At 44.2% G+C, this 18,578-nt stretch overlaps 1 protein-coding gene across 3 annotated transcripts in view; it reads right to left on the reverse strand.

The window, feature by feature from the left end:
* The window catches only part of BRD4 (bromodomain containing 4), an 86,347-nt gene extending 67,788 nt beyond the window's left edge, over positions 1-18,559 (reverse strand). The window contains exon 1 of one of the 3 annotated variants that reach the window (XM_040444766.1): positions 18,495-18,559. The gene's annotated coding sequence lies outside the window, so the exon portion shown is untranslated. Of the gene's footprint in view, positions 1-5,890; positions 6,841-18,494 lie in introns of those variants that run through there. The other 2 variants (XM_040444765.1, XM_040444767.1) reach the window with 2 other exon arrangements.
* Between the last annotated feature and the right edge of the window lie 19 nt (positions 18,560-18,578).

Consider the following 18,578-nt stretch of genomic DNA (forward strand, 5'->3'; position numbering starts at 1 on the left):
TCAAAAGACACTCTGGAGGTGGGGAGACATCACACTAGGGAAAAATATTTGCAAAATGTATTATCCACAAAGATCTGGTATGCACGCTCTATAAACAACTTCTGCAAATCAATTAAAAAAGATAAACTAAAGGAAAATGAGCAGAAGTCAGAAACGGGCATTTCAACAAGGACAATGAATAAACCCAAGAAGATGCTCAGCCTCATTCATCTCCACTTCCCTGACAACTGAAGCCACAATGACACTTTATGTCCGCCAAGATTGGTAAAATACAAGTACATTAATGCCAACATTTGTGAAAATGTGGTCCAACATTCTGGGATGTGGGCAGGTAAACTGATGGGACTGTTTATGAAAATAATTTGGTATTAAGACATCCCCAATTACCCAGTAATTCCACTCCCAAACACCTACTGAGACACTTGTACACACGCCTCAGATGCACGTATGCAAGCAGAATGTTCACAGCCAACAATGTTGTGATACCTATTCCACCCTCCCTACCTCTCCAATAAAAATAAACCTAAAGGGGGCACCTGGCTGGCTCAGTCGGTGGAGCATGCAACTCCTGATCTCAGGGTTGTGAGTTCGAGCTCCACGATGGGTGTACAGAATGCTTAAAAAATAAAACCTTAAAATAAATAATCAATCTAAGGACCCAAATGTCCACCAACATGAGAATGAATCAATTGTGATACATTCACACTTTGGTGAAAATGAATGAGCTACAGCTACCATGACATGGATGAACTTAAGTGAGGAAGTGGCAAAGTCTGCAAATAATGTGCTGCGCTGGTAATAAAGATGAAAAACAGTACGACCAAGCAACATATCGTTGAGAGTTATATGCAACCGAGACAAGTAAACTTCAGGATGGCAAGAAAATGAGGTAGGGAAGGAAGCACAGACGACTGAGCTGATCATCCCAAGGATCCTCAAGCTGGAAGACAGAAATTAGAATCACTCAAATGTGAACTGCAAACCACTTCACCTTTAACCCCGTATGACCGAATCCACGGCATCTTCCGTGAAATCAGAGGAGCTCCCCTCTGCTGTGCCTGACAGCAGGAGTTTGTTACTAACACTCAGAGCTACTTGATCTGAGACAGGATCTTCACAACCTTCAGATAGGTGGGGTGCTTTTGTTATCCCGTTTTACTGATAGGAATCAGCCTCAGAGGTTAAGGAGCCCATCCCAGATCACTGCCCATTCCTCCAAATGCCAGTGAGTGTCCATGTTCAGCTTCAATACCACTAGTCACAGTTCATCTGTTTACCTCCTCAGGTGGTTCACTCCTTTTTCAGCATGCTCTAATGGCCAGTGTAGAACACACCAGAGGTAAAAAGAAGGTCAGCTCAACAGGAGACAAAACACTGAGTGACTAGCTCATTCTTGTCCCAGGACAAGAGAATGCCAATGGCAGTTTTAGCAGTAAAAAACATGGACTTCAAAGTTATGGCTGGTTTCAAATCTTGGGAGGCACAGTCTGCATAAGATCCTTGATGAATCTAGTTCTCATCCTCTGTCCTGGACCAGAAGCTGTTTCAGCAACAAGCATAGAGAGTAAGATGGGTTCTGAAATAACTATAGCCTCAGGTACACATGCATCCCTGTGAGTAAAAAACCAGAAGGAAGAAAGTGGATTGGAACCCTCACCCAAAGACCTCAACACTGTACTACCTAAAAAGATCAATTAATGCACCACTAGGACAAAAGTTCACAGAAACAGGACCCGCAATAACGACTTAAAACCCAACCTCTTGGGGCGCCTGGGTGGCGCAGTCAGTTAAGCGGCCGACTTCAGCCAGGTCACGATCTCGCGGTCCGTGAGTTCGAGCCCCGCGTCGGGCTCTGGGCTGATGGCTCGGAGCCTGGAGCCTGTTTCCGATTCTGTGTCTCCCTCTCTCTCTGCCCCTCCCCCGTTCATGCTCTGTCTCTCTCTGTCCTAAAAATAAATAAATAAACGTTAAAAAAATTAAAAAAAAAAAAAAAAAACCCAACCTCTTGACAATACTGTGCATCCAGATCTGCACCCAGTGTCTTGTAACTGGCACATCACATGACAAGACTCATTTGGGCAGACGTATTCTCCAAGAACACTGAGAACACAACCCCGTATCTTGCAACTGCTGCTCAAAAGGGAGAGAGTAAGAAGTCAAAACTAAAACTACTTAAATTCTGCTAGGCTTAAAAGGAATTTGTGTTACAATCAGAAAGATAACAAGTGCTGGCAAGGATGTGGGGAAACTGGAACCTTTATGCACTGCTGACAGGAATGTAAAATGGGGTAGCAACTTTGGAAAGCAGTCCAGCAGTTTCTGGAAAGGTTAAACATAGTTACCATGTAAGGAGGAAGTTTTGCCCCTAGCTATATAAACAAAGGAAAGAAAAACATGTCTACACAAAAACTTGCATGTGGAAGTTCATAGTAGTTCATGATTTGTTAAGAACCAAAAAGTAGAGGGGCACCTGGGTGGCTTAGTCCGTTAAGCATCCAACTTCGGCTCAGGTCATGATCTCACAGTTCGTGGGTTCGAGCTCCGCATCGGGCTCTGTGCTAACAGCTCAGAGCCTGGAGCCTGTTTCAGATTCTGTGTCTCCCTCTCTCTATGCCCCTCCCCCACTCGCGTTCTGTCTCCCTCTGTCTCAAAAAGAAACATTAAAAAAAATTATAATAAAAAAGAACCAAAAAGTAGAAATTGAGATGTCCGTGAATGGGTGGTCCCATTTACAAGGATATGACCAGATTTTCTGAAAAAGGAAAAGTCAAAATCTAAGCTGCTTCCTTTTGAGGGAGCAAGCTGTCTAGTCTATTTATCCTTGAGCTCTGTGCTTGCTTCCAAGGACAGCATTTGGTGCTTCTTGCACTGGGCAGGAGGGTGTATGAAGCAATCCAAGATGTCCAGGCATAAGTCACAGGACACTGAGTGCAGGCAAAGGCGGAGAGTGCCAAAACTGATGCTGGAGACACCTCTCACCTCTGCTACATCTGATCGTGTGTTATTAAGGGCCGTCCCATTTACAGGAGTTCAAAAATTAAGCTGCCTCGGTCACATTTTGAGGCAACTCACAGAGAAATGTTAGGTTACAGGAATTCTGTGAGCCTTTTCAGGATTACACTGGATGAAATGAAAACACAAGTCAAGCTACCTGTCATGGAAATGTGAGTGGGTTGGGTTGAGAAGCCAAGATTGTGGCTAACTGACAGGATAAGACCCTGGAAAGCCAGAAAGGGGTGGGGTCCAATCCATTTGTAACCAGCCCCTACTTTTCTTCTAGGCTGCCTTGAAAGACACCTAGCTGGACAAGGGACCACCGGCTGAATCATCTCCTTCCTGTACCCTTGTGCCCACTTTTTCACATCTGCCTAATAAAAACCCTCCAATCCCAAATCAGTTGCAGCACGCAAACAGGACAAGGGAATTTCGTAGCAGACTTCCCTATTTAAGTTCTAAATTGTGTTCAAAAAGTAGACAAGTGGCTACCTGCACATCCATGTTCATTTCATGGCAGCACTATTCACAAGAGCCAAGAAGGGGAAGCAATCCAAATGTCCATCAACAGATAAATGGATAGAGAAAATATGGTTATGTACAGTGGGGTATTTTCTGCCTTAAAAAAGTAAATCCTCTCACATGTGACAACATGGATGAACCTGGAGGACATTTGCTAAGTATTGAAATAGGCTTGTGACAGACAAACACTGCACGATTCCACTTAATGTGAACTATCTAAAACAGTCAAACTCTTAGAAATAGAAAGTAGTATGCGGTTGCCAAGGGGCTGGAGGGAGGGGGGGGAAGTGAGAGTTGTTAAATGGACATAGTTTCAATTTTGCAAGATGGAAAAGTTCTAGAGATCTGCTACACAACATGCACAGACTTAACATTACCGTATACTTAAAAATATTAAGATGGTAAAGTTTTATGTTTTTGAACAGGGGGAAAAAAAGCAGATGGCTTCACCACAGATTCTTCAACTCTGGAGAGAAGACCCTCACAGGGCTGGTGTAAGCGTCAAATGGGATGCAAGAGAAACTAAGCACTCAATTAACACTATTAATCATAGTATCAATAAAAGCAAATGCCATCCATGATTTAATGTTAGCTTTGCACATTTCATAATGTAATCACAGAATGAAACCCAATGGGCCTTCAGGTCTGGTCTGCAGCCCACTAGCACAAACTCTCTGGGCAGGCTTCATCCACCTCATTCAGTTGAATGACTCCAGGTAGACCCACCGCTGGCACTTTCTAGAAGCACAACTCGGCCCTCAGTCCCTGCTTGAACCTTTGGTCATATTCTCCACACCCAAAGATAATGGGCCAAATGCACCAGCCCTTCCCCCAAAAGCTCTGCTCACAAAATGGGGATGTATGGAATGAATGAAATGAAAGATACCAGATAAAGCAAATTCCAAGGAGGGGTGGGGAATTTTCTAGGCTATAAAAACAGAAGGGCAGAGATTGAGAATACCATACTTACGTAGGTAACTGGAGTTCACTCCATGGCGGACAGTTTTCAAAGGAAAACCCCTTTCCCTGATCTGATGAAGGCTAATTCTCCACCTGAGTTCTTAGGCTATGCAGGCGTATTAGCTTCCTCTAGCCTGGGACTTTGCTGGGACTCTGCTTCCAGCCTCCTGTAGGAGGGGAGCAGGGTGCTTGTCCGTCCCCACAAATCAGGATTCTGTTCCTGACTGCCCTCTCACTCTAAATGCGGGCCCAGCCGCCCCCCACCCCCACCCCGTTCTCTCCACATAGCTCCAGGAGACCTCATCCACCCTCCTGGCAATGCCTAAAGCCCCACTTCTAGCCTAGACGTGCCCCTGCATTCCAGCACTACATATCCACCTGCCTACAAGGCAGTGTCAACCACAAGCACCAAGAGACTAAAATGAGCCTATCCTCTCTAAAACCTGTCAAAGCAGGCATATTCATCACGTGGGGTAGTGCCTACCATGCTGGGTAACTCAAAAACTAAAGATTTTCCATTATTGCAGAAAGTTCCACAGGACAGCACTGCTTTAAAACTTGGGTAAGGTCATGGGGCACCTGCCAGGCTCAGTCAGTAGAGCATGCGAATTGATCTCAGGGTACTTCATGCCCCACACTGTGCTTGGGGGGGGGGGGGGGGGCCACGCCACACTAAAAAAAAACAAAAAATGGCCCCCCCGACAGCTGGGGGGGGGGGTCCTAGAAAAAACAAAGACATGGGACAGCAGTCTGTCACAGAAGCTAGGTAGGGCCCAGAGTGCCACAGGATCGGGGTTTGGGTTTCAGCCTACATATATACAGTGGGGTTTTAAAGCAGCAGGAGAATTTTGCTCCAATAGATCTATTACCTTCTGATCATATTCCAACTAGCTTACTGGTCTAGTTTTCAGTTTTGCATGAAGTCTGTTTAACCACTTCTACCATTTTCTCTTACTAGAGTTTTCTCACAGTACTCAGAGCCAAACTCTTACTCAACGAAATCATTTGTCATCTTAAAAAGTCAAAAAAAGGTTTAAAAAGTAAAATGATGTTTTCAGGGCACTCTTATTAAATGAATTACCACCTTTCTAGCACTGGGCCACTGCCCACCACTGGACATATGAGGACCCCCTTAAACACTTGCCTCACTCTGCCCCCAGTTACGATTTAATTGTACTCAGCATACAGACATGGGAAACACTTTTATTCATCACTGAATTCTCACTGCACACACAAGATATAGCACAGTGCCCCATTATCTAGTAAGTCCCACACACACCCTGGCAGAATTTGCCTTGTTTGCTTCAGGCAGGAAATTCCCTTTAAACAACAGTCCCTAAGTGGGAAATAAACACCCATGAGCTGGAACGCAATCGCACCCTACAATAAGCAGCACCTTGAGATAGAGACTCACCATAATCCTAGCAGATCATCCAGTTCACACCCTGATGTAGCAAGCCCAGGGCACATGGGCTAAAGATGAAGTTTACTCCAGCTTACTGACTCCCCCAACTCCTTTGTCTGAATTCACAGACTTTCACTAGAGTAACAAGGAAAAAATGGAGGTGAAACCAAACCAAGGCAGGTGAAGTTTAATTCCACTCATGTGAATGTCTTCATGAGACTCCTCTGGAGGGTGGCACTGCATTTAATGACCAGATACCCAGATGAAAAAGAGGTCTGCAGCCAGAGTAATGACCCTCCTCTGACGTGACCCTCCTCCAGGAGTGCTTCCGAGGGGCAGGTGCTTGCTTGCAGAACAGTCCAAATCTCTGTCCAGGCCTCAGTTGTCTCACAGATGGACCAGCCTAAATGCCAGCTCCTTTTCTATGCTCACAGCTGGAAGGACTCTCTTCTCAGAGTGGCTGGCCTGTACCTCTCACGAGCACTCCCATGATCTGTCTTGTGCACATTAGTTACCACTCCAACCATCTGAACGTGGCCGATTCTCTCCTTCCACAGCTTGTAGAACGAAGTCAGGAGCATGTGGGAGTGCCTGGCTGGCTCAGATGGTGGAGTATGCAATTCTTGATCTCAGAGCTGTAAATTCGACCCTCACGATGGGTGTAGAGATTAGTTAAATCTTAAAAACAAAGAGAGAGAGAGAGAGAGCGAGAGAGAGCACGTGTGCACACGTGGGCTCTAGAGCCAGGCGTACCACTTACCAGCTCCATGCCCTTGCACTCCTGCTCAAGTGACTGAGCTCTCTGGGCTCCAGATACCTTTTACAAAACCAAGATGATACCAGTACCCCATTAGTAAAGTTGTTTTCTTAAGACTTAAGGAAAACATAGAGCTTTTCTTAGAAATCTAGCTCCTGGCCCATAGTATCCACTCAAATACCCACAAAAACAGACTGCTCATAAACGTGTATGCTCAAGCTCCCAGTCTGGGGAAATAGTGGGAAACAGACCCACATTGCAGCTCCATATACTGAGGCCGACAAAGACAGCCAGTTGACTCGTGTTTGACTTCACCATTTCAGAACAGGCAAGCGGTAAAACAAAAAAACAAAAAACCCACATACATTCAGAAAAGATAATTCTATCCCGTCACAGGGAACCTTTTCACAAAGGGTCATGGATAAAAGAAAAGCACTGCCTCAAGGTAAACAAAGGGAATGTGGGGGTCTGGAAGGCAAGCGGAAAGAGCCATAGGCCAGGGTGGGCATTCAGCTTTCACACGTACAAGGGAAGGATGTTCACACAGGGTTCCCACAGCAAAGAGGCCCAGAGATGTCCTGGGAGAGGACCCTGAGGACGGGCAAACTAAACTACAGGCTGTATGTGCTGCGACTCAAGAGGGCTCCAACACTAGTAACTCAAAACTGCATTCCTGGGATTACAAAGATGTGTGTTATGATTCTGAAATAGATGAACACAAAGGTGGTTTATTTCCAGACAGCTAATCTGTCAGCTCAATTGTTTCCTAGTGTCAAAAGGAAAACAAATGAACACACATACACGACTTTATTACTTAGCAGGTTTTTTTTAATAACTGAAAGCACTTGAGAGCCAAATAATTTTCAGTGAAGCTTGTAAATTAAAACAACCTACACATGGATGGCACCATCTTTTACAAAACTTCTGTGTAGTCTATCTTGTTTCTCTTAATTACAGAATAGAAAGGGGAAACTGCTCAAGTAACAAAAATCATGCCTGTACAATAAGACTGTAATACAAGTGAGCAGAGCAATGGGATTAATTAAAGCCAACACCAACAGTAAATGCTTAACTATCCATCAACACATAACAAGATTAATCTTCAAACTTTAGAGATTAAGGAGCAAAGGAGGTCTTAATATGCACTATTCTTAGAAGTAACAGTTCTTTTGCAACCTCTGACAACCCTGCCCCAATTACAGAAGTATGAATTATTCAAGTTTATTCCTTCCACCATGCAGGAATTTGGGGAGACAGCAGAGTGGCATCACGCACACCACCTGGAGTAGCATGTTCATATTCCTAAGCATGAACATATTATGCTGAAGAATGATCCCTTGCCATCCCTCAGCATGTAGTTCTGGTGTATGCATGAGCAAATGTGCCACAGCAGAAAGGAGACACTAAACCACAATAGGGACCCACAGCCATAATTCCAAGTATACCCACACCCAACACCACCAAATGACAGGCTGGCTAGTGGCCCACTGGGCTACCTTCTGCAGCAAAAGGCTCCAGGCCAACACCAAATCCTGGAGACAGTTTTACAAACAGCGGCAGCTTCAGTGAACAAAAACCTCCCTTCTTCTGCAGACACAGATAGGCCCATTCTGACATTCCTCATCCCCAGTAAAGAAAACAAGCTGGAAAAGAGGGATGCACAGGGGTATCAAGAAGTTTGCATCACTGTTGACACTCCAGGTTGACAGCTCTATAAAACCCTCTGGAAGATTTTACAAGAACAAACCAAAATTGGCGTTCCACGTTGTTTCCAAGTCATAAATTTATAAATGCCTGCGAAAGCAAGCTAGTGCGAAAACAAAAGTCTTCAAAACTACCAAGAGCCTTTCAATTAACGTAACAATAAATTTTTCATTCTCAAAGTAAAATCCAGGAAATTCACTTTAGTACATACTCCTCGGATGGACTTTAGGGTTCTGAAAACTGTCTCCCTCAATGGTTCAATGTTCATGCATGTGCATTTTTCCTGGAGAAAGGACCCACGGCATCTGACACAGTCTCAAGATGACCTCTGACCTTCCCTCAAGCTAAGAATTGAAGTTCTAGTGAGAGGCAGGGCTGGTCTCATCCTTGGCCACTGGATCCTCAATTATTTCTGAGCTCCTTAAAGGACTGCATAAATCCAACAGTAAGAACTGTAGGAAGACGATGACCCTAACAATGCTTAACACTTGTTTTTGATTATGGAAATCTGAGCCCGCTTTTTGTAATGCTAGAGGAATGTCAAGCAGCAGACTTTACAAGAACGAACTTAAGTACAGAAACAGCTTAGCAAATGGCAAAATTACAACTGCAGCTTTCACAGGCATGGATGAAAGATGAACCCAGTCGACTGAAATGTTCTCCACTACAATTTCATTCATGGAAGCACTTACTGAAATGTATCTACCTGGTCTCTTTTCCAAGTCTTGCCCTGTGCTTCCTCGAGGGTATAAGCCCAGCTCACCCCTGTGCTTCCTGAGGACTATTTTTCTGCCAAACTGGCTGCAATCACCACTGGGAACCCACATCATCTCACCCACCCAAAAGAGACTTCGAGACTTGGCTTGACTCCTCTCTCAGCCCCACAGCAGCCCCTCTGCACCCAGGACCTGGTAAGATAAATCCTAGCTTTCATTTTACCCTCTAACAAAGGATTCAGAATACATAATCCCTAATACCATCTTCACTTTACCCTTTTCCTGATAACTCACTCTTGGATTCTAGTTTATGACTTCGTATGGAAAATTAACTTCCCTCTCAGCCATCCAAAACTTCTTGTTTGCAGTTAGGGAGCACACTACTTCTAGCATAAAAGATAGACGTCTTGCTCAACCAAAGTATTCCATCTAGCATACCTCATAACGATGAGCAAGATGCTGCTGGAGCTACTGTCTGGGGTGAGCAAATGGAGGGCAGAGATGGGCTACAGGTGCTACATGTGAGGCAAGGTTGTTTGGCATTCCCATTCTGCACATGGTCAATGACGGGAAATGATCCAAGGCAGAGTCTTCTGCCATCAGACAGCATTACAAGAGAAGATTCAATCTTGACCTTGAGGTCACTATACTAGAAATAGGTAACAAGCTCTGATGTCCCTGTTTGAGCCCCTAGATTCGACTGTGCCTGAGCCCTACCCACTCCAGACTTATGTTCACATCACCCAACAGACTTCCCTTTTAAGTAGTTTTATGTTTGTTACTTATACCAGAAAGACCTAACCAATACAACTATTTCCTTAAAAAACAGAGAGAGAGAGAGAGAGAGAGGCCTCTTAATTTAAAAATCGGGACGACGTATCAGAGAATAAAGGACAGGTAGCTTGCCTTACACACTTAAAGAGACAAAAGGCCCTAAATGGAGTCACTTGTGCTAAGCCCCACAGTCACCAAACTGAGACTTAATACCTAATCATGGTTTCAACTTCTGCGAGAGGTGGAATTTTTAACCAATCTGGAATTACCTGGCCAGCACTAGTGAGGTCATCTGCCCAACAGACCCCAGCCCCTAAAGGAAGGTGACCCTGCCTAAAACAACCTGTTTCTTTGCATTTCTAACTTCATCCCACCCCCTTCTACTTATAAAAACCTTTCATTTTATACAGCTCTTTGGAGCGCCTTTCTATTTACTGGATGAGATGTCGCCCAATTAATGAATCATTGAATAAAGCCAACTAAGATCTTTAAAATTTACTCAGCTGAATTTTAACAACACACACAAAACACTATATACTTCTTGTTTTGCCGGTTGCAGTCTGCTGACTACCTTCAGCACTACATGCTTCCTCAACTCTCAGAGCCGCTCCACCCCCTACAGAGCGTTTAGCAAACAGTGGTACAAGGAAGAAAAGAAACTAAAGATCAATGCAATTCACCTGCTACTGGAAAGCATATACAGTAGTCACCCTTGGACAAGTGATGAAGAAACAAACTGCAAAAAGGTTAAAAAAAAAAAAATACCATCAAGGTACCCACAGTTACAATTGGATATTATCTAAAATATTATTTCACACTGTTCTGACATGACCCACAGTAACATACACATTTTATCATGTACATCACAATACATAAAATCAAAGAAAAGGTTTTATAAAATCCTCTTGAATGTGTGAGACACTTTCCAACATTTCTTTTTTTTCCCCCTTAAACAATGATTGCAACCTTTTCAGTTCACATCATTACCCACAGTTTGAAAAAGACAGCTATAAAACGAGTGACTTTCTCTTAAAATCTAGATTCTGGTCAAAGTTCTCTGGAGCCCAAACCTGTTATCCCATTTTACATATGAAAACTTGAGTCTTGAGAGGATACGTGACTAGTCCAATGTGAGTACAGCGTGCCCCTGCACCCAGTTCTTGGGCATGCACGTGCGCGCGCCCGCGTCCCCCCCGCCCCCCACCACTGGCCGGTTCCACCCTCCTTGCAGTTCTTCGGTTCTCCGGTTTCACTCCTCACAGTAACAATCTGCTCCCACCAAATATGTTTCCTCAAAAAACAATGAAAATGTTTCAGATGTAAAATCCCCAAATTTATCTCACCCCCACCCTTTGAACACAGAATAAAAACAGTCTCAAAGGCCAATTTGCCCACAGGTGTGTTATGTGTTATTGCCTGGGGTAGGACAAGTGGGGACATTAGTCACACATGAGGATGTGGGAATTACTAATTCCTGTTTCTGGAAATTGCATAATACCAAGCCCAACACCTCTCCCCTGGTACTGCTTCCACAGTGTGCCAGTGCCTCTTGACCTGACAGCAACAAGGAACAAACAAGGAGTTTCAGCCTTAAGTGGACACCAAGACAAGGGAGGTGACCACATGCAAAGTAGAGCCTGGACAGCTTTTCTCAAAGCCCTTCAGGCAGAACAAAGCAAGCACTCCCTTCAGACCCCACTCAATCTGAATACAACACAGATGTTAACCACCCCCCACCTTCTGTCTACCTGCCAACGCTCAGGCATACAGACCCCACTTTACCAATAAGGAAACTGAGGTCTAGAACCATTAGGTAACTTGCCTGAGGTCAAAACCAGAAGGGGTCAGGGCTGGGACTGAACTCTGACAGTGGACTCCACAGTTATTCCTCTCCAGTGACACAGCTCCAACCAAGTCTGCTCTCCATAGCCCAAAGACCTGGAACTTCCTATATTAGGCAAAACAGGCCAATACTTCTCCAAGAAAAAGATCACAGAATAGCCTATACCTAGAATGAACTATAAAAAATCTTTGTAATTATGTCACAGTTCAAAAGGAAAAAATGGGGGGAAGGGCGCCCGGGTCAATTAAGCATCTACTTGGGTTTCGGCTCAGGTCATGATCTCACAGTTCCTGACATTGAGCCCCACATCGGGGGCTCTGTCTGCACTCACAGTGAGGAGCCTGCTTGGGATTCTCTCTCTCCTCTCTCTCTCTCTCTCTCTCTCTGCCCCTCCCCCGCTTGTGTTCTCTTTCTCAAAAGAAATAAAGTTTAAAAAGAGAGAGAAATGACATATTCATCCAAGTACCCTTAATTTGCAGTCAAATGCTCAGATTTGGCTGATTTCTGAAAGATATTCTCCAGGTGGGTTTAACACAAACAAAAAACACCCCATGTGATACTGGATCCTGATGGTCCCCAGGAAGGGTGACTGACATCAACTAGTTCTTGTGGTCAACAAGGCCCAAAGTAGCAGGACTGTAGCTTTCCATCCAGAACTCCACTTGCCTGGTCCATCCAGCTGCCTGCCTCTCTTCCAGGGAGATCCCAACTTGTGACACAAACCTTCCTGGAGACCAAAATCCTTTTTTCAAGCTCAGATGTCAACATAATTCAAATTAGGGCCAAAGGGGGCAAAGAAGGTAGGGAGAGATGCTGTGCTTATGCTCTAGAAAAATTTTAGTCCACCAGCGACTTCTGGCACCCTGGCCACTGCCTTTACTCACATAACCCATTTTTAATGAAATAGAAAAGTTACATTTTAGGCCCAAGAACACACATTACCTTTCCCGGCTGGATCATTTCCCCAAACGCTGCAGCCAACACCACAGAGTGAATGCCCTCAGAGCTGAACTTCCCCTAATCCCATTACCACCACTTTTAATCTCCGTATCAGATAAAAACAAATCCTCACTTAAAAAAAAAAAAAAAAAAAAGGAAAACCAACCCAAACAAAAAATCCAACCCTCACTTGAAATCACCTTCTCCAAATGATGTCCACTCATAGTTCAATTCGGAAGACACAACAAGGCTGGGGGGAGAGGGGGCACGTCTAGAAGGCACCTGGCGGCACAATATCCCGAAGTGCCGGCTGCTACACCTTCGCGGCCCTCTGGCATTCTACTCTCAGACCTGGCTGCCTCTCCGCACTTCTGTTCTTCCCCCTGGGCAATGACAGCAAGTGCGTAGTAGCTACCCGCGAGAGGGCACAGCCTCATTTTACTCTAAACTGAAAAATGGGCAGGTGAAATTTGCAGGAGGCTGAGACAGGTTGAAACCCTGGCAGCAGGGCCAGGATTCAAACTGAGGTCTGTGACACGCTTGTGGTATCAGTCTTTGGAGTGGGCCAGCAAAAATGAGACAGGACTGGATGCCAACAGGCTGCTTCAGCCCTTTCCAGTCACCCTTCCCCAGAGTATTCAGATAACACTAGGCTCCTATCACAGGATTAGGAATTCTGAGGCTTGATTTCAGGAAACAAAGTCCAAGTCTAACAGGAGAGAGTAGAAAGGTCAAAGAGCAAGATGTCAAGACACATCTGCTTCTCAGATGCCTTCAGAACACACCAAAGAGGACACTCTGTTTTTACCCAATTGCTTTTTGAGGGGGAGGGGGGACGTTAAAAAACAAAAAACCAAAACTCAGCCTTATAAACAAGACTCTGTTGGGGCACCTGGGTGGCACAGTTGGTTAAGCGTCCAACTCTTGATTTCAGCCCAGGTTATGATCTCATAATTCTGTGAGTTCGAGCCCCACATCAGGCTCCGTGCTGACAGTGTGGAGCCTGCTTGGGATTGTCTCCCTCTCTTTCAAAAATAAGCTTAAAAAATAAAATAAATAAACAAGACCCTGTGTCAAGCTGTGATTGGAGAAATGGGACATTCATGGAACTTTTCTGGAAAACGGATCTGTATCAAGTTTGAAAGAATGCACACCCTCTGATCCAGTGATTCCCTCTCTAGACATGAAAAAGGAGGAAACCTGAAGACAAGGTCTAAAAATAGAATTATGGTACATTCATATGATAAAATTTAGGCAACTATTTAAATAGAGCATTCTGGAAATGTTCACAACGTAATATTTTTTGAAAACTTAAGAGTATAATCAATTTTGTTACTAACAAGAAAAATTGAAATAAAAATGAGGGTAAAGGACAGTTTTTGACATCTAACGTTAACATTGTTATTTTTCAAATTATTTCAAATGACCACGAACTACTTTTTGCTTAAAGAAAAAACAAATCTCACAATCTCATTTTCAAATGACATAAACCAATCACTGCTATTCCCTTTCAGGGTTCAGTCAAGAATTGGACAGATGGCTGTTTGCCCTAACTGTGACAATGGACTTCATCTATTTCTTTAGAAGAGAATATATCCCATGATTTAAGCTGGATGTGCGCATGCAGTTTGAGAAGTTGTAGCCTATTTAGGCTGAAAAAGAAATTTTAAGGGTTTTAACAGTTACCCTTTCCAACACAAGTTTGGGGTTCATCTTCCAAATGGTTTTCTGTGCCTTACCAGCATTTTAAACTGTTCTCTAAGAATGTACAATTTTTAAAAACTAAGTTGGGATCAAACTAGGCAGGCTGTACTACATGCAACACGCAGATATCCTGGCACTTCCATTCCCTCGTTTTTTTTGTAATGGGTACACCCATAACCCATTAAGCTTTTCTTTTAACCCCTTGTGAAAGCACTAGAAAATCAAGGCAGTTAAAAAGTCATTGCACGCCCTCAAACAGTTACCATGACCAGCAATTACACTCGTTAAGTAGCTACCCCAGAGAAAATACACACGTCTGCACAGAATCTTGTGCGTGAATGTTCACAGCAGCACCATTCACAACAGCCAAAGTGGAAACAACCCAAATATCCACCAACTACTGAATGGATAAACAAAACGTGGCATGTATTCACATAATGGAATATCATTCAGTGATAAAAGGAATGAAACAGTGATTCGTGCTGTAGCACAAAGCACGAAAACGTTATACTCAGAGGTCAGACATGAAAGGCTACATATTGTATGATTTTTGAAATATCCAGGATACACAAATTCATAGAAACAGAAAATAGATTAGTGGTTGCCATGTGTTGGGGGGGGGGATGGATGGAGAGTGACTGCTAATGTATAGGGGTTTCTTTTGAGACAGATGCAAATGTTCTAACATTGGTTGTGGTGATTGGTGCACAACTCTGAATATACTAGGAACTATTGAAATGCGCACTTTAAACCAGGGAACTGTAACGTGTGTGAATTGTATCTCAACAAAGCGGTTCTTTCTTTAAAGGAGCACCTGGGTGGCTCAGTAGGTTAAGCATCCAACTCTTGATTTCGGCTCAGGTCATGATCTCACAGTTTGTGAGTTCCAGCTCTGCGTTGGGCTCTGTGCCGACAGCACAGAGCCTGCTGGGATTCTCTCTCTCTCTGCCCCTTTTCCGTTCGTGTTCTCTCTCTTTCAAAATAAATAAATAAACTTAAAAAAAAAAAAAGAAAGAGATTGGTGGGATTTTACAATAATAGTGTAATGCTCAAGTTATATACAATTTATACTCAATAAAATGTTGGGGAATGAATACATCAAAACATGAACCTACCAAAGAAAACTCACTTTTTGTCTCCCCCGTGAATATAGTATGAGCTCAGGAACTAATCACTTGAAACTGATTGGGCAATTATATACACATGAAACCCGAATATTACAAAAACAAAAACAACAAAAAAAGACTCAATGTTTAACAACACGCACACAAATCAAGTTTTTATTAAAAACATGAGATTCACATTAAGAAATGCTGCCCATACATGTTTATTACCCACTTCATCTCCCTCTTAAAAATACTTTTCCCAGGCCAATGCTGAACCACAGCCCAAACCCACTCACCACATTTCAAACTAAGTGGGAAATGTACAGTAGACAGTGCACAGAAGCAACTGCATGCCACACTACTTGGACCATAAGTTTACTGCAATTTCTGGACCTTAACATCATAGTTAAAATTCACATTCCTTGCAAATCACTACTGACCAACTATATCCCCTCCTGACTATATTAAGAGGAATTCCTTGCATTTGGTATTAAGGACATGCCAAATTCTTTTTTTTTTTTTAATTTTTTTAAAAAAGTTTATTTTTGAGAGAGACAGAGTGAGAGAGACAGAGTGCAAGCAGGGGAGGGGCAGAGAGAGAGGAAGACACAGAATCCCAAGCAGGCTCCAGGCCCTGAGATGTCATCACAGAGCCTGATGGAGGGCTCGAACCCACAAACCGTGAGATCATGACCTGAGCCGAAGTCAGACACTTAATTGAGTGAGCTACTGAGGAGCCCATGGACATGCCAAATTCTTGCTCACTTATCTTTCCAGTTTGTTCACTCTAAGAATATTTTAGGTCCTCTTCTAGGCGCTGAGAATACAATAGGGACTTAAAATAGGTAAAACCAAGCAAACAAAACCCTGCCCGCGTGGAACTCACATTCCAGTAAAAAATTAAAATAACTTAAAATTTTATTTTTACAAACTCATGTCTAATGAATTAAAAACGAACTGTCAGCATCTGCAAAGAATCCCCACAATTCTCACCTTGCAAACACGCAGTCTTTGCGAACCAGCAAAACTCACAAAGATCTATGAAATATTAGTAGCACTTTCCAACGTCAAGCTTTTCTTTCCTTCTTATACATTTGCCAGGAACAGAAAGACAAACATCTACTTTGTAAGTTCATTCAAAATCGGAAATTGAAACACTTTACAATTGACACATGACAGCGGGTTGTCAAAGGATTTAACAGCCCAGAGTCTACAAATCATCGATGTACCAAACGGTTTTTACTTTAAATTAAGAACAAGGACTCCAATCTTCTAGGTCTGTAAATCTCAAGTCATTCAATAACCTGAATTGTGTAACAGAAAAATATTGCATCCCCCCCAACCTTCAAAAACAAAAGTGCAATTTAGTACAAAGATCACAACAACTGGCTCAAAAGAGTAACTTTTGGAAACAAAGTCTAAATTCCTTTGAACAATTCAATAATTCAGTGGCAATTTTATAAAGCAGCCGCCAATTCTCTTGCAATTCTCTTGCAATTCTTCAGCAGTTTTTCTTTTCTCCTTATCCCCATCCAAGCTAGAGAAGCTAGCCATACTAGCACCATAGAACAGCCAACCTGTCCTAATATGTAGCCCCTTTCAAGTTCGAACGTTCATCTGTAGGCAGAGCTCCTCCTCTTCAGCAAATTGGCTGTGCTGAATTCTAGCTAGATACACAGAGGTGGGATCATCTCCTTCCAGTTAAAACCATCTAAAATGAACTTAAGTGCTTTTCTCCACAGCTTGACCTCTTGGATACTATGTTTCCTACCAAGGAAAGGGGTATGGTGGATAACAGAGGAGCAATGCATTTTGTTTCAGATCACGCTTTTCCTTCTGGACTTAGTCAATGGGAACCATCTGAGAGGTTTATCTTCCTCAGGTTGAAGTTTTGGGGGAGAAGAGCTTGGTTATCTGTAATACCTTGAAGGAAAGATAATCCCCACCCAAATTAAACTGAGAGGAGGAATGCTTTATTAAGTTACTGGCGAGATCATAAAACAGACTGTACCACCACCCAAAACCCACTTAGAACTGAAAACATTCATAAATCCTGTCGAGTATAGCTTTACCACTAACAGACTACAAACTCTAAGGACTAACAACTTAGGGAAATTGACAGCCCCATTCATAAAAATCTCCCAACCATTATTACACCACCAAAGAGCCACTGACTTACAGGCACAGAGACTTGGTTTTTGTAAACACGGACAGGTAGAGCCCTCCCAAAGGGAAGCAAAGACACTTCAATTCTCAGAAAGCACAGACTCCAAGAGGTCACTTCTTGCATCCAAAACACACACACCAAATTGAACCCAAAGACCAAGACCACACACCTCCCCAGGTTGCAGAAAACACGGAGTGAAAAATAAAAATAATATTTTAAAAAACAATGCTGTGGTCCTGAGTAAATGGGAGGTCAGCCACTTAGCAAAAGCACATGACTCATCCACGGGCCCGAATGCAAGTATTTACACTGTCCACTATACCAAACTGGGATTTCCCATTTTCATCCAAGGCCGGGCCTTGGGGGCAGCCGGGTGAAGTTGTGCTGTTTCCGTTTTTCTTTTTTTTTTGGGGGGGGGGGGGGCTGTGTCATTTTATTTCGCTGAATCACAACTCCCCCACATCCCCACCCCAAACCACCACCCCAGACAACACAACGAACAGAAAAGGCCGTGGCAAGGACGCCAGCGAGCATCGACCGAGCAAAACAAAGCGCCCAGCGCACGGCTGCCAAGCTGGGAGTGGGTAGGTAAAGGGGGTCAGGCTCGCCCCACACAGCACCGCTCCCACCCCCGGGGGTGTCTCCCGGCAGGCGTGCCGCGGCAGCCTCCTCCCTCCCCCTGGGGACCAGACCCATTCTCCGCAGAGCTCCGGGTACCGCCGGGAAGGCGAGGAAATGGGGGCGGGGGCGCGCTGCCCCAGCTCGGGCAGGAGGACCCAGGCGACAGGGGAGCGCGCGCTGAGCCCGGCCCACGTGAGCGCTCGGGCAGCGGCCGAGCCAGCCCCGGGGGACCGCGGATGGGGACAACGGCGCCCGTGGCCACCACGCCGGGCCCGGACTTACCGGGGCCGGGCGCGCCGCGGAGCCCGCGGCGGCCGCTTCCTCCTCCTCCTCCTCCTCCTCCTCACTTGACAAAATGGCGGCGGC

Source organism: Herpailurus yagouaroundi, unplaced genomic scaffold (assembly GCF_014898765.1).
Source record: "Herpailurus yagouaroundi ecotype Mexico unplaced genomic scaffold, PumYag 193, whole genome shotgun sequence".
NCBI classification, from domain to species: domain Eukaryota; kingdom Metazoa; phylum Chordata; class Mammalia; order Carnivora; family Felidae; genus Herpailurus; species Herpailurus yagouaroundi.